This window comes from Phalangium opilio, unplaced genomic scaffold (genome assembly GCF_054372755.1).
Source record: "Phalangium opilio isolate 3A_F unplaced genomic scaffold, DU_Popi_V2 ptg000063l_1, whole genome shotgun sequence".
Classification (NCBI taxonomy): domain Eukaryota; kingdom Metazoa; phylum Arthropoda; class Arachnida; order Opiliones; family Phalangiidae; genus Phalangium; species Phalangium opilio.
Genome location: NW_028324180.1, coordinates 4,121,194 through 4,136,391, shown reverse-complemented (window position 1 = coordinate 4,136,391; position 15,198 = coordinate 4,121,194). Strand labels below are relative to the sequence as shown.

Sequence of the window (15,198 nt, the reverse complement as noted above, 5' to 3'; positions counted from 1 at the left end):
TTTTTGAAACCTAGTGTTTGGGAACTGAGAATATCTGGGTTTTTGAAACCTAGTGTTTGGGAACTGAGAATATCTGGGTTTTTGAAACCTAGTGTTTGGGAACTGAGAATATCTGGGTTTTCGAAACCTAATGTTTAGGAACTGAGAATATCTGGGTTTTTGAAACCTAATGTTTAGGAACTGAGAATATTTGGGTTTTCGAAACCTAATGTTTAGGAACTGAGAATATCTGGATTTTTGAAACCTAGTGTTTAGGAACTGAGAATATCTGGGTTTTTGAAACCCAGTGTTTAGGAACTGAGAATATCTGGGTTTTTAAAACCTAGTGTTTTGGGGACTGAGAATATCTGGGTTTTTGAAACCTAGTGTTTTGGGAACTGAGAATATCTGGGTTTTCGAAACCTAATGTTTAGGAACTGAGAATATCTGGGTTTTCGAAACCTAGTGTTTGGGAACTGAGAATATATGGGTTTTTGAAACCTAGTGTTTGGGAACTGAGAATATATGGGTTTTTGAAACCTAGTGTTTGGGAACTGAGAATATCTGGGTTTTCGAAACCTAGTGTTTGGGAACTGAGAATATCTGGGTTTTTGAAACCCAGTGTTTAGGAACTGAGAATATCTGGGTTTTTGAAACCTAGTGTTTTGGGGACTGAGAATATCTGGGTTTTTGAAACCTAATGTTTAGGAACTGAGAATGTCTGGATTTTTGAAACCTAGTGTTTGGGAACTGAGAATATCTGGGTTTTTGAAACCTAGTGTTTTGGGGACTGAGAATATCTGGGTTTTCGAAACCTAATGTTTAGGAACTGAGAATATCTGGGTTTTTGAAACCTAATGTTTAGGAACTGAGAATATTTGGGTTTTCGAAACCTAATGTTTAGGAACTGAGAATATCTGGATTTTTGAAACCTAGTGTTTAGGAACTGAGAATATCTGGGTTTTTGAAACCCAGTGTTTAGGAACTGAGAATATCTGGGTTTTTAAAACCTAGTGTTTTGGGGACTGAGAATATCTGGGTTTTTGAAACCTAGTGTTTTGGGAACTGAGAATATCTGGGTTTTCGAAACCTAATGTTTAGGAACTGAGAATATCTGGGTTTTCGAAACCTAGTGTTTGGGAACTGAGAATATATGGGTTTTTGAAACCTAGTGTTTGGGAACTGAGAATATATGGGTTTTTGAAACCTAGTGTTTGGGAACTGAGAATATCTGGGTTTTCGAAACCTAGTGTTTGGGAACTGAGAATATCTGGGTTTTTGAAACCCAGTGTTTAGGAACTGAGAATATCTGGGTTTTTGAAACCTAGTGTTTTGGGGACTGAGAATATCTGGGTTTTTGAAACCTAATGTTTAGGAACTGAGAATGTCTGGATTTTTGAAACCTAGTGTTTGGGAACTGAGAATATCTGGGTTTTTGAAACCTAGTGTTTGGGGTGGGTGGGCTAAAGGAACTTCGGGGTGGGGCGACAAAGATTCTGGATGCGCTGCGCGACAGGAATAGGGGGTATTCAATTTACATTTTATATTTTCTCTGCAAATTGTTAAAATTGAGATAAGCATAAAACTATTATATTGAAAATCTATTCGAATATAGAACCAGGGAGGCTATTCTCTAAGGTCCTTTTGGAGGAATTTCGATCCGAATCTTTTCATTCGGAGTCAATTTCTCCGAATGAAAATAAAACGTATTCTGTAAGCACCTTATCCTAATCATACGGTGATAACCTCTCCGAATCATTCGGCGGCCGTAAGAGACGGCCGAATCGGGCATTCGGAGTTTTTACCGCCTATCTTCCCTCCATCAATCTTAGATTCGCGGAACTTTCGCCGGTGTTTTCTAGTATTTTTCCACGTACATTTTTGCTGGCACCTTGGCTGCGGTTCATATTTTTATTTAGTATGGCTGCTTTGTTTTTTCAACTCAAGCTTCATCGTTTGCGATTTGAACATGGTAATCGCATTGCCCGTCGCGATTTACGAGTTCAAAGGGTTTTTCGAGACTTAAAATCAAGCGTGTGCAAAATTTTAGGTTAAAGCGGGAAATGGCTTTAGGCCTTGCCGGGCCTTGGCGAAATCTACAAGGTAGATCGACGGCTTTTTTTGGTAGATTAAAGGTAAAAAACGTCGTTGAATTTATCCTACATTTAAGGGATAATTTCGCGAGATCCAATTACTTAACACAGATTTAATTGTTCATTTTAATATTTTTTCTACCGGGGCTTGTAAGTTAGAGCCACCTATTTTTGACCAATTGCATCAATTATTAATAATTGCTAGATTAAATTAAATTAAATTATTAAATTTTGGTAGGTGTGTAACCATTGATGGAGGGCTAATGATCTACATTAATGAATTTATCATAATCTCACGAGATCCACACAATTGGATTATAATTTGCGATTAATTAACGTTGTTATTCTAGGTTTCATTCAAAATTCGACGTATATTAACTGTTGTTTAGCGTGTTCTTTAATACCATTTTAAAAGAATATTATGAAGCAATTTAGGAATAAATAATTTTTTATCAAAAATAAATAAATAAATAAAAAAGGAAAAAAAGCACTTGTTAAGAAAAGAAATCGAAATTTGCTTTGTATTGAATGTGTTCCCAATACACACATTCCCAAAATTTCTACTCCTTGGAAAAAACCAAAGTTTCCATCCCTTCATTTTGAAAGCGCGCCAAATAAAATTGTCCAATAAAGAAAAAGTGGGCGTCAAAAAGTACCACGTGGCTTAAGAGGAAGTGACGTCCATTTGGATTGAGAGAAAATTTTCGAAGTATCCGAATGACGATAAGGATTGGGGTTAGAGAATACGGTTTGTTCGGTCCACTCCGAATGAGTCCGATCCGAATCATAAGGATTCGGAGTGATCCGAATGATTTTCGATTTTTAGAGAATAGCCTCCCAGAGGTCTTATTCAACAACATTCAAAACAGTGTTCATTTCTATAGCTTGCTGAAACAGACCCCATTATGGATAAAGGTTAAATTTATGTTAATATTACAGACCAATTTCTGGTTCTCCATTTCCAACATCAGCACCTGTATTAATTGGATGTCTTGCATGACGTAAGAACTGTTGAACATTTATCAGTTACTATTGCTAGGCAACTATAAAATTCGGATTGGTTTAAGTTTATCATTATCAAAGTATTTACATTGTTTGTGTTATCCCGACTTACTTGTTATTTAGATGGGACGCGTTATGCCCTGTTCGAATGGACCTCCTCTCTTCTGCTATTTCAATGTCTTTACGCGCTCTGTCTTCAATTAATCTCAGATTTTTTGTTTTATATACACAACGTTAGCTTAAGAATCGAAATTGAAAGTTTTTCACGTATTTACTTGTAAATAACCTTACGCTTGGAAAATTTGCCCTGAAGTCCCTGTTCAACTTGTAACCGATTTGCTTAAAAAGCTGAGGTTTACAGAGTAAGAAATAATAAGACAAAATTAGGTGGCAAAAATTCTATCTTTTATTATACCAGGTTCTGGTTGGGTTAGTTTATACATAGAAAAAAAATATTATGGGGTTAGTTAATTTTAGTATATGATAATGCTATTTACAATGTAAAGTACTCAAATTGGGAAGCGCCAGTAGGGAATGTCCGTACTAAAGAAACATAACATCTACAGTAATATTTAGAGCCATGGAAACTGTCTTTGGTCTTGAAACGGTACGCGACTAGAGTAAGAGCGCGGGAATTTCCTATTTAATATAACTTAACCGTTAGAGGGTCGGAAGGGCGACCGTCTATTGCTGCCGGCGACAGATGTTAGCCACTCGGGTGTCGAATGGGAGTCCCACTGACTTACTTCCTGACTAGAGTACCACGGACTAACTAACCTCCGCTCCCTAGGCTATTCAGGCTATATATACTATTCCCTTATCTCTAGTTGGGCCAATCTAGACCAGGGGGCGCTCAAGTAGTGCAATAGAGCTCCCTCTGGCTAGAGACTCCATCTTATTAGGAAGGATATAGGCCTAGGGCTAAGTTCATATAATTTGGTGCCTGAATGGGTAAGTCTAATATGTTAGTATGTTGTCCCCTTGCCTACTGCCGTCGCAATCAACGGGGGAGTTTTAACTGGCAGGTCCCCTTGCCTACTGCCGAATTAAAATCACTGGGGAAGTTTTAACTGGCAGGTCCCCTTGCCTACTGCCGAATTAAAATCACTGGAGAAGTTTTAACTGGCAGGCTCCCTTGCCTACTGCCGAATTAAAATAACTGGGGAAGTTTTAACTGGCAGGTCCCCTTGCCTACTGCCGAATTAGAATAACTGGGGAAGTTTTAACTGGCAGGTCCCCTTGCCTACTGCCGAATTAAAATAACTGGGGAAGTTTTAACTGGCAGGTCCCCTTGCCTACTGCCGAATTAAAATAACTGGGGAAGTTTTAACTGGCAGGTCCCCTTGCCTACTGCCGAATTAAAATAACTGGGGAAGTTTTAACTGGCAGGTCCCCTTGCCTACTGCCGAATTAAAATAACACCTCATTCGTCGTTGAAGTCAACGGTGTTGTCTTCATTTTGCCCCCAATAAGGAATGCTGGTTGTGTTTCAGAATTCAGAGTATCAAGCTCTTGCTCCGAAACACCAACTTCAATAAGCTCCAGGCCTTTTTTCCCTGGACCAGGATAGCAAGCCTTGATGTCCTCCAAGAACCGACTAAAGTTGGTTCCATTAGGAAGCCAATTACTATCCTGGTCTTTGAAAAAGAGGCACCTGTACCAGTATGAGGCCATATAACTATTTAAAGCCCTGTCGGTCCTGTAGGATTTAATCGTATCCTTTACGTGCCTCTTTCGGTTTTCTATGTTGTTAGTATGAGCTCGTGAATCTTCAGAGTTCACGAACTCATACTTATGGAGCACTGTTAAGTGTTCTTGAAAACCCATCAATGTACAGTTCATATACATTGGGGCACCGTCAGACACGATTATAGATCCGGGGGCTATATATCTAGCCATCTGGCTCCACAAAACGGCCCGGGACTTGTTTTTAACCCTCAAAAAGAGACCATCTTTCGTGTCTCTGCAATAGATCCCAAAAATGCAGATATTCTCTCCAGCCAACTCAGCCCCACGGTGGTATTTTCGTGAGTGCAGGTAGGTTTCGTCCACCTCTACGAACAAACCTGGTCCACCAATCTGTACTCTGTCTGCCCTGTTCGAGACAATAATTTCAGTAACTTCGCGGCACATGGAATAGTAATCCACAACCGTATGGGCGGAACATTCGCTATGGGTTATGGCGTCTGAAACGCTCATCCTGCAAACCCACAGGAAGACGAGAAACAGATTGTCAGTGACTGACAAGTTTTGGTTGTAAAACCAGGTGTTCTTAGTGGCTAGAAAAGTCTTTACACACTCAGCCACCAAATAATCAGGTATTTTTCTTTTACCGGCCTTTAAAGCCTTGCGCTTGTTATCGCGAGATTTTGCAGCAGAGCAACGGATAACATACCCAAATCGCCTATGCGCAAAACGAACGCCCACAAGGTAGCCATTAATTTCCCCGGTTTCCGATCTGTTTCCACAATCACAAGCAATCCTTCTTTCATTGAAAGATTCTATACTAGGCACTAAGCCTATTGAAATTACCAGAGTAATTGCATCCTTCTCTGATTTCGCTTTTAATGTTTCATTCATGTTTGGAAAATATCCACCCCAACTTTTCAATGAAACGTTTCTTAAAAATTCATCTACGCTACCAAAATTTGGGTTTTCAAATTCTGCATTGTTTAAATTAGCCTGGGCCATTTTTAAACCTTGCCGTGAACGAACTTCAATGAAGTAAAACAGCTAGTACGGTATTAATATACAAGGAGACAAGTTTAGACACGTCTGACCTTCACAAATACTACAATTCAGTTAAACGAAATGTTAGCGTGAGTAGGCAAGTTTAGACACGTTTGACCTTGGCCAAACTACAATCCACCTTACGCCCTTTCGCCGGAAGTTAGGCTTAGCTCGGGATTCATGGAAGTGGTGTTTCCAAGTGGGGGGGGGGGGGTAGTATTTATAGTGTGTTAGGGTTAGGTTTTGTTAAGGTGTTTTAACTTTAGGTCTGGTTAGGCTTAAGATTAATTAGGCTTAGGTTAAAATAGATTTAGCTTTTTAATTATGTTCGGATAGGTCAAGGTACGTTATAGATTTAGGCTTGGTTGTTTAATTTTTCAAATAATGTCACACCTTTTCCAAAATATTGTATACATTTATTTAGTTTCCCAAATAGTATCACACCTTGTCCAAAATATTGTTTTTTATCTTCATTTACTTCCAAAATTATGTTACACCTTTTCCAAAATGTTGTTGTTTATCTTCATTTGCTGTTTCTACATTTTCTGTTTGTTAACTGTTAATTGTCTGTACTGGAAGAAATATACAGCACGATTCTGCAAACGCGATGCAAAAGTAAAAATAACAGCTGCTAGTTTAAAACTGAAATTTGACCACATTTATAGACATGTTACAGATCTGCAATAGTGATGGAAAAGTAGACATCCAGCTGCTAGTTTAAAACTGCAACTTGACCACATTTATAGACATATTACAGGCCTGCAAATGAGATGGAAAAGTAGAACTCCACCTGCCAGTTTAAAACTGCAATTTGACTATATTTATTGACATGTTACAGGTCTGCAAAAGTGATCAAAAAGTAGAAATACTAGCTGCTAGTTTAAAACTGCAACTTGACCACATTTATAGACATGTTACAGGTCTGCAAAGGTGATGGAAAAGTAGAAATTCAGCTGCCAATTTAAAACTGCAACTTGACCATATTTATAGACATGTTATAGGTCTGCAAAAGTAAAGGAAAAGTAGAAATCCAGCTGCTAGTTTAAAACTGTATTTTAACCACATTTATAGACATGTTACAGGTCTGCAAAAGTGATGGAAATGTAGAAATCCAGCTGCGAATTTAAAACTGCAACTTGACCATATTTATAGACATGTTACAGGTCTGCAAAAGTGATGGAAATGTAGAAATCCAGCTGCCAATTTAAACCTGTATTTTGACCATATTTAGAGACATGTTACAGGTCTGCAAAGGTGATGAAAAAGTAGAAATTCAGCTGCCAATTTAGAACTGTAATTTGACCATTTTTATAGACATGTTACATTTCTGCAAACGTGATAGAAAAGTAGAAATCCTGCTGCTAATTTAAAACTGCAATTTGACCACATTTATAGACATGTTACAGGTCTGCAATAGTGATGGAAAAGTAGAAATGCAACTGCTAATTTAGAACTGTAATTTGACCATTTTTATAGACATGTTACAGGTCTGCAATAGTGATAGAAAAGTAGAAATCCAGCTGCTAATTTAAAACTGCAATTTGACCATATTTATAGATATGTTACAGGTCTGCCCAGGGGCGCACCTAGAGCAAATAGCGCCCGGGGCGAGAGAATATTTGGCGCCCCTAACGCATAGCAAAAATTGCCAAAATCAGAAAACCTTACAATTAAACTTTTTAGCACTCATTTATGAAAACTTTATTTATAAAAAACTTTTCTAGCCTTAACAGCTGCAAAATCGTTGATAATATCATCATAATCCAAGCTGTTGGAAATTTTATGTTCTATACTTAAAATAGCCATGTTTGAGAGCCTTTCTTGGCCTATTACGGATCTTAAGTAATTTTTAATAATTTTCAATTTACTGAATGAACGTTCACCTGACGCTACTGTCACAGGAATAGTTAAAAAAATTCTTATGGCAATTTCCACGTTCGGGTATGCACTTACAATTCCTTTTTTGTGTAGTTCATTGAGCAAGTCCAAATGGGTAGTGCTAATTAGGTTTTCAATTAATAAAGGTGGTTGAAATTTTAAACTTTCTATCTCAGAGGCAATTTCTAAGGGGTCTATGTCTTCTTTATATTTTAATGCACAATTATTGGCACATTTTTTGAGATCGGTTACACCCATTTCCAAAAGTGACTGTCCACTTAAGAACTCGAACTCTTCCGAAATAAGGTGCAGCTTGGTGAAACGCCATTCAAGCTCTGAAAGAATTTAGTCCATTACACAGTTTGATTCTCGTCTGAATTTTTGTTCTTCAGTTATTAAATGCCCTTCATCAGCAGCTTTTTCTGAATCCATCCTCTTAACCTTCCGTTTTCTCATTTCTTTAAATTCAGGTACCAAATTCATTTCCTTGCAAGCTTCCTTAGCAAGTACTAATAGTTTTTCAATCTCTGAATCTTTTTCTCTAACGTGAAGAATAGAATCTCTAAGCCCTCTGACCATTTTTGAAGCAATATTTATCGAAATATTTGGGCTCTGAAGTGAAATATTAACTCTGTCTATTAAACATAATAATTTAACCCACAAACCCAAACTACAGATGAAGTCATAGTTAATAAGTTTTATAAAGCTTTGAGCTGTTGAAACAGTTTCGGAATTTTTTTTTGAATCAACCATCTCTTTCAATACAGACAAGACACCAGAAGTTGTTGATGAAGTGATTCTACGGCTTGTCTTTTAGCTGACCATCTTGTGTCACTACTTGCTTTCAAAGTGATTTTTAGCACCGATGTCAACAATCCCCACCTATCAGTTGAACTGGAGAAGAATACAAACAGTCTTTGTACAGTCCCAAAAAGTGTTATCATTTTAGGCGTAACGCTAGCTGCGTGGACACCGACAAGATTGAGAGAGTGAGCGGCACAAGGGACAAAGGTTGCTAATTCGTTTTTAGTCAAAATCCGTGCTTGTACACCTTTGTATATACCGGCCATATTTGATCCATTATCGTAGCATTGTCCTCTACAATCTCTTAGTTCCGGTAATTATTTTTTCTTAGAGTTTCTGTATGAAAACCAGGCAGTGTGGGCGATGTCTGGGTTGGCGCTGGTTGAGTGGGAGCTCGCTGTTGTATAGCTAATGAACATATATTAATGAATAAAAATATTATTAGTTTCCCCATATTACACTAACTCATCGCTAATAAAATCTATAAAAACAATAGTCGTTACCTCTTAAGAGCGGACAGTTGGCAGCCTGATGGCCAAACTGCCTACAAGCGTAGCACAGTCGTGTGCCGGGTCACCGACTTCCACCACCTCGCCTTCCCCCTCGACGGCCACGCGTTCCTTCAATGAAGTTCAATTTCATAAACTATGTAACCATTTTTAAATGTTTTCTCCAAATAAGATATTTCCAGAATGATACCAAATATCCCTCGCATTCAGCTTTATACGCTTTATGGGTATGGTGTTAAAAAACTTAGCCCTTTCGAGAACATGTTTTTAGTAGTAGATTCATTGTTGTATAGATTAGACTATAGAGTATATGTGGACCGAGTAGCGTCAATAGGCCAAAAATGCTTTCAAAGTTATAATTTTTTTGGGAAAGGAAATGAGGAACGCATTATTTTGTATGGTGCCTCCAACTCAGATCCAGGACTCAATTATCTACTGGATATCGTTTATTCCACTTGTACACTAATATGTACTCATTGGCTTCTATCCTGTCATCTGCTCACGGCTTTGCACGCATTTTGCGCGGGTATGTGACGTGAATATTAATCTCATAAAACGAAAAGAACTCGTAGTCCAAGTAGCGACAATAGGTGAGATATTAGGTCTAAAACATTTTCACTCCCATCTATACTAGAGTAACTTCAGTCCGAATAGAGGCAATATGACGTTAATGGAAACGAAAAATGAGACTAGCTTTTCTAGACAGGTGATAGTCCACGTTCGTTTTCACATAGCCCACTTCATCACGCGCTCGACCACTCAAAATGATGGCGTCATAGAACTCGTTCAATAGGCCAAAAAGTGCGAATTTTGGATTACCGGCGGAAAAGTTCGAAGGAAATCAAAATACACATTAAGTTCAATGAGAGGAGGTAGAGATTTTGGTCAGATCTTCTGTCCCATTGATTCTTTTGGCCTGATATTTTAATGAGGTGTGTTATATCTAAAAATGGTTAAAAATGTTCAAAATTAATTAGCTTTGTCAAAATTATAATTTTAGTACTTTCACCGCCTTTCCGATAATAAACATATTGCTTTCACATGACACTAAATGTCTTATAATTAAACAAAACTATAGTCCCAATAGCCTAAAACACACCTGTTCTGGGGATTAAGAAACTAACTGAAGAACCTTGGGAAAAGTATCACAATACCAGTTGCTGTTGGTAAAAACTAGTCAGGATATAGTTTAATATTATAATTATCAAATACGGCCAAGAATAAAAATACTTCCTCGAAGCCGTCCTCGGCTTGGTCGATGACATTTAGTAACTTCTTGTGTGGTAGACTTTACATTTTAATGCATTACTGTTTTATCAGTTTCATTAGCAAATACTGATACCGCTTTCGCTAGTGCTAAACGTTCTCAATGACAGACTTAATTTTCTGTGTAATTCAACTTCTCTGGTGTTGATGAAATAGTTTGACTATGGACAGAATGGCTTGCAATGTAGTCAGGGCATCACCAAAAAGGCTTTCGAGACATCTGGTCCTCTGGACGTTTACAAGTCTTAGAAAATTGGTTCAAGAGGTCTAGGTTTTTTTAATCTTTTTCTCTCTAAAAGCCACGTATTTGGACAAGGAGGATATGGTTGGGTTTTTTTACCTTGGAAAACGGTTGTAAGTACTGAATTTTAAATTTTGACATTAGAAATTAATGTTTTTCAAAAATCCTTATCCACTTTAAGAAATTGATTTTTATTTATTTAAGAGACCAGACTGTTACACCCCTCATTCAAATTTCAAGACATTGGGATCAGTAGATCCGAAGAAACATTTGATTAGCACTGAACCCATCATTTGACTTTTGCAAAATAATTTTCTTAAAAAAAAAACAATGAACCCTAGAAGCTTGAATCCTTTTTAAAATAATATAACCTTGTTATTATAATAATATTACTACTTGGGCAAAAATAACTTTGCATTACTCCGTGTGGTTTCCAATGTGCTAATAATATAGTAAATAATTGAGTTGAGACACTTAGTAGAGGACTGTATGCATTAGACTTAATAAAAAACGAGAAGTTCATATCATTCTATAATCTAACAGGCCAAACAGTTTTTTAATTGAATTTATTTTTACGTTAATTTCTGCTGGAAAAAACATCTTCATCTTCATCATCTTATTCCTCTTCTTCGTTTACCGAAGTTTTATTTGGCGTGCTGATTACACCAGCCTTTTCCGCACCTTTACAAGGAGTGTTTGGTTGGTGAACTGAAGTTTCCTCAGTTTTTTCAGGTGACGACTCAGCGCCACCAGTAGCCACATCAAACATTTCTTCGTTACTTGAAAATTAAAAAAGGAATAGAATATTAATTTTTAAACTTTAACGCTGTTTAAGGCGTATCTAAAAATAACTATAGGGTCAGGTTTCCGTCCCCTTTCCCCCCTTTACGAGATTTTCTCTCTCCGTCGACTGCTCGCTCACTACGCCGCCATATTGACTGGCCTGTTAAACGGGTTGTTAGAGTTATACGGCGGCCTGCAATAAGTTTCGTTGCAGTTCAGTTGAGTTAAAAATTTAAAACTAAGCGGTTATTTAAAATGGGAGGCGGTATTTATTGTACGGTGAAGGAATGTAACGAAAATTCGCGGAATCGGAAGAATAAGTTGTCGTTTTTTAAAATACCAGCTGTACTAAGGCACCAAGGCCCAATTGCATTGGACTTATCAAAAAAGCGTAGGAATCTTTGGATTACTAGAATAGAAAGAAAAGAGTTATTTACAATAACCCTTTCACCTAATAAACGAGGCCCACACGTATGTTCAAAACATTTTCTTTCAGGTAAGAATCTATTATTAATTGTAAGAGTAATCTTAATTAGTAAGTTGATATGATTGAACATTTACAGGAAATCCATCAGCGCTGTTCGATCAAACCAATCCAGATTGGGCACCAAGTTTTTTCTTAGGCAAAAACAATTTGAAAAATCCCAATATGATTCATTCGCGTTGGAAAAGAATAGTTAGTCGAAAATTAAGGATTAAAACCATGTATAAGTCTAATGAAGGAACTTCATTAACAACGGAAAACGTTCTGGGTGATAAAGATGGTAATGTTGTCTTATTAATAATAATAAAATGCTTTTATTTTGGAACAATCTTAAAATAAACTCAGAAATATTAAATTAGAATAATGTTATAGATATTAGAGCCATGGAAACTTCTACAGACTGTGAAAGTACCCTAGATCAGCGCTTCTCAAACTGTGGTCCGTGGACCGGCACCGGTCCGCGGACATGCGGCTGCCGGTCCGTAGGCAAGCGCCGGCAGACTCTGCCTTTCCCTGCTATAAACGGCCGTTTCTCTGTTTCTAGTCCCTCCTTATATCAGTAAAGATAAAAAAGACCAAAGTCGTATTTACCTTCTTGAATTTTCATCTTAACGGATCACATGCGCCGATTTAGGTGCGCGAGAGTTAGAGATCGAGCTGTTCCATTATAGTTACCCTTTTTGACCTAACCCCTTTAGTTAAAGTAGAATTGGCCTCGGTTTATTTTACGAACCCCGCTAGGTGTCACCAAGTTCTGACTAATGAGAGGCGTGCCCGAGAAATATCTTTTTCATAAGATCTCTGCGACTCAACGTCTATTATTCTAGCATATTAAGCTTATTCACTATTTGAAATTTAAGCGTTTTCCGTTATATCTGTACTAATTTTTATACCGTTAGTACCCATTCTGTTAAAAAATATGGTTTCTAAAAAAATTGAACATCTATTTTGTTGTTGGAGAATAGTTCACATTTTTTGGTAAGGGATGGTGAAAAGAGGCCCAGTGGCTCATCCTTGCCATTAAAGGAATACCGAACTGATTTAAAAATTATCTCAAATCTAAAGAAAACCGTACTTTTTTGAGAGTTTAAATTCTTCTGATTCCAAAAATATGCTTAATAAATATTTAAATAGGAGGGAAAACACAGAAAAAACACTTCGAAAACTTGAAATTGGGGGGCAAAAGAAAATTTGGGGAGAAGTTTTTGGCGGGTATTTCTCCTCGCTACGTCACTCACGGCATCTCGCGGAAAAGCCAAGCGCGCGCCCGAGACTCCCGAGTCTACTAATGCCGTGCGAATCTGAATAAAATAGGCTTAACGCGGCGCTGAGACACTAACAGGGGTCACGTGAGCGACATCAAGAGAGAAAATTTCTCCTTACTACGTCATCAAACGAAACAAAATTTAGCTAGGCCTTTTCCAAACACAAAACTTTGATTGCAATGTACAAATTTCTACGAAACCAAATACAAAAGTAAACATATCATAATAAACTGGATTTTTCAAGGATTTTTTTCGTATTTTAAGTTTTTGGATGACGAAAATTATAGCACTCGTCATCCACAAACTCTTTAAGTTGTAATCTCATAATAATGGTTTACACACGTATATAAATAAACTACTAATGTGTTTACCATTTTCTCATTCATTAAACTTGGAAAATTGCACTTTATACCAAACAAAAAATATATCTGGTCCGTCATACATAGTTGAAAGAAAAAACCGGTCCGCAAGATTAAAAAGTTTGAGAAGCGCTGCCCTAGATTTGACTGAAGCTGCTCCGAGTAAAACAACAAATCAGCCTAATAAAGCAAATTTGCTAGTAATGGAATTAGTTTCTGGTGATAAAGATGATAATGCGATCTCCCTATTTGAATAAAATAAGGAATGTTAATGTATATTTTTATAGATATTAGAGCTATGGAAACTGAATGTGAAAGTGCGCCAGATATGATAAGAGCTGGTCCGTCTGAAAATATCAACGAAGTATCATTCATCTCAACTATTGACGTTGCTTGCCAGATGGGCTGCAACGAGTTTAAAGATGTATCGACTGAAACTGATCTGACTATGGAAAATATTAGGAAACTTCTCAGTCCGGAAACAAATGAAATATCTACCCAAACTGATATGACCATGGAAAACATAGAGGAACTTGAACTTGACCACCGGAACATCAGCTTCGAGCTGTGCTCGACTAAAGAAAAGGTTTTGGACGTTTCTCTCACGGAAGACACTTTCGCAAATAACAATGAGAAAACCAAGTTTTACACGGGGCTGCCTTCCTTTAGAGTGTTGAAGATTGTTTTCAATGTCGTTAGTGTCGCGATCCCAAAATCCCACCGGAACAAACTAGATCAGTTTCAGGAGTTTTTACTTTTCTTGATGAGGATGAGATAAAATTTATCCCTACAAGATTTGGCTTATCGATTCGACATCTCCGTCTCTACAGCGTCTAGAATATTTGATAGGTGGCTTGACGCCTGTAACGTTCGACTTTAGAAGTTTGTTGCGTGGCCAGAAAGGGAAGAATTACGGAAAACCATGCCCCTAGAGTTTAAGAAAGCCTTTGGAGATCATGTAGCAGTTATTATAGATTGTTTTGAAGTTTTTATAAATCGCCCAACATCGTTATTTACTCGAGCGATCACATGGTCTAATTACAAACATCATAATACAGCAAAATTTTTAATAGGCGTAACTCCACAGGGTGTCATCTCATTTATTTCTTACTGTTGGGGAGGAAGAGTTAGCGATAGGCATTTGACAGAGAATTGTGGGATCCTTAAAAAATTGCTTCCCGGTGATCTAGTAATGGCAGATAGAGGGTTCAATATAGAGGAACGTTTAGGTTTTTGCTGCGCTCGATTAGCAATTCCGAGCTTCACACGGGGAAAAGACCAGTTAACATCATTGGAAGTTCACGAAACAAGAAAAATTGCAAACCTACGCATTCATGTTGAGAGGGTAATTGGTCTCTTGCGAAACAAGTACCAAATACTACAAGGTTGTTTACCCATTGAATGCGTGACAAAAAGAGAGGGGGATGAAATTACTCCTTTGGATAAAATTGCCATTGTTGCCAGTGCTTTAACAAATCTATCGAAGTCTATAGTTTTATGAAAAGAAATGTATAAATTTTAATTGTAACAAAAGTGACAGTTTTGTGTAACATAAAAATAAAAGTAATTTAAATAAGGAAGAAATTAGCGAAATTACTTTCAGTACTAAACACCATACAAGTGTAACCATAATTTAGGTAGCTTAGGAACAAATGAGATCCGTAGTTTAGGGAAAAATTTAGATTATCACATTTAATTTTCTTTCCCTTTTGTACCCTTCTTTGACGCTTTGCCCCCCTTTTTTTGAAAGGTGATAACAAAGCGCAATTTGGACAATACCACAATTTAGCTCTTGGTGCCCTTTT

General features: G+C 37.4%; 1 pseudogene; it reads left to right on the top strand.

The window, feature by feature from the left end:
* Positions 1-11,540: 11,540 nt before the first annotated feature.
* On the top strand, positions 11,541-14,894 carry LOC149662771 (uncharacterized; annotated as a pseudogene).
* The last annotated feature ends 304 nt before the right edge of the window (positions 14,895-15,198 follow it).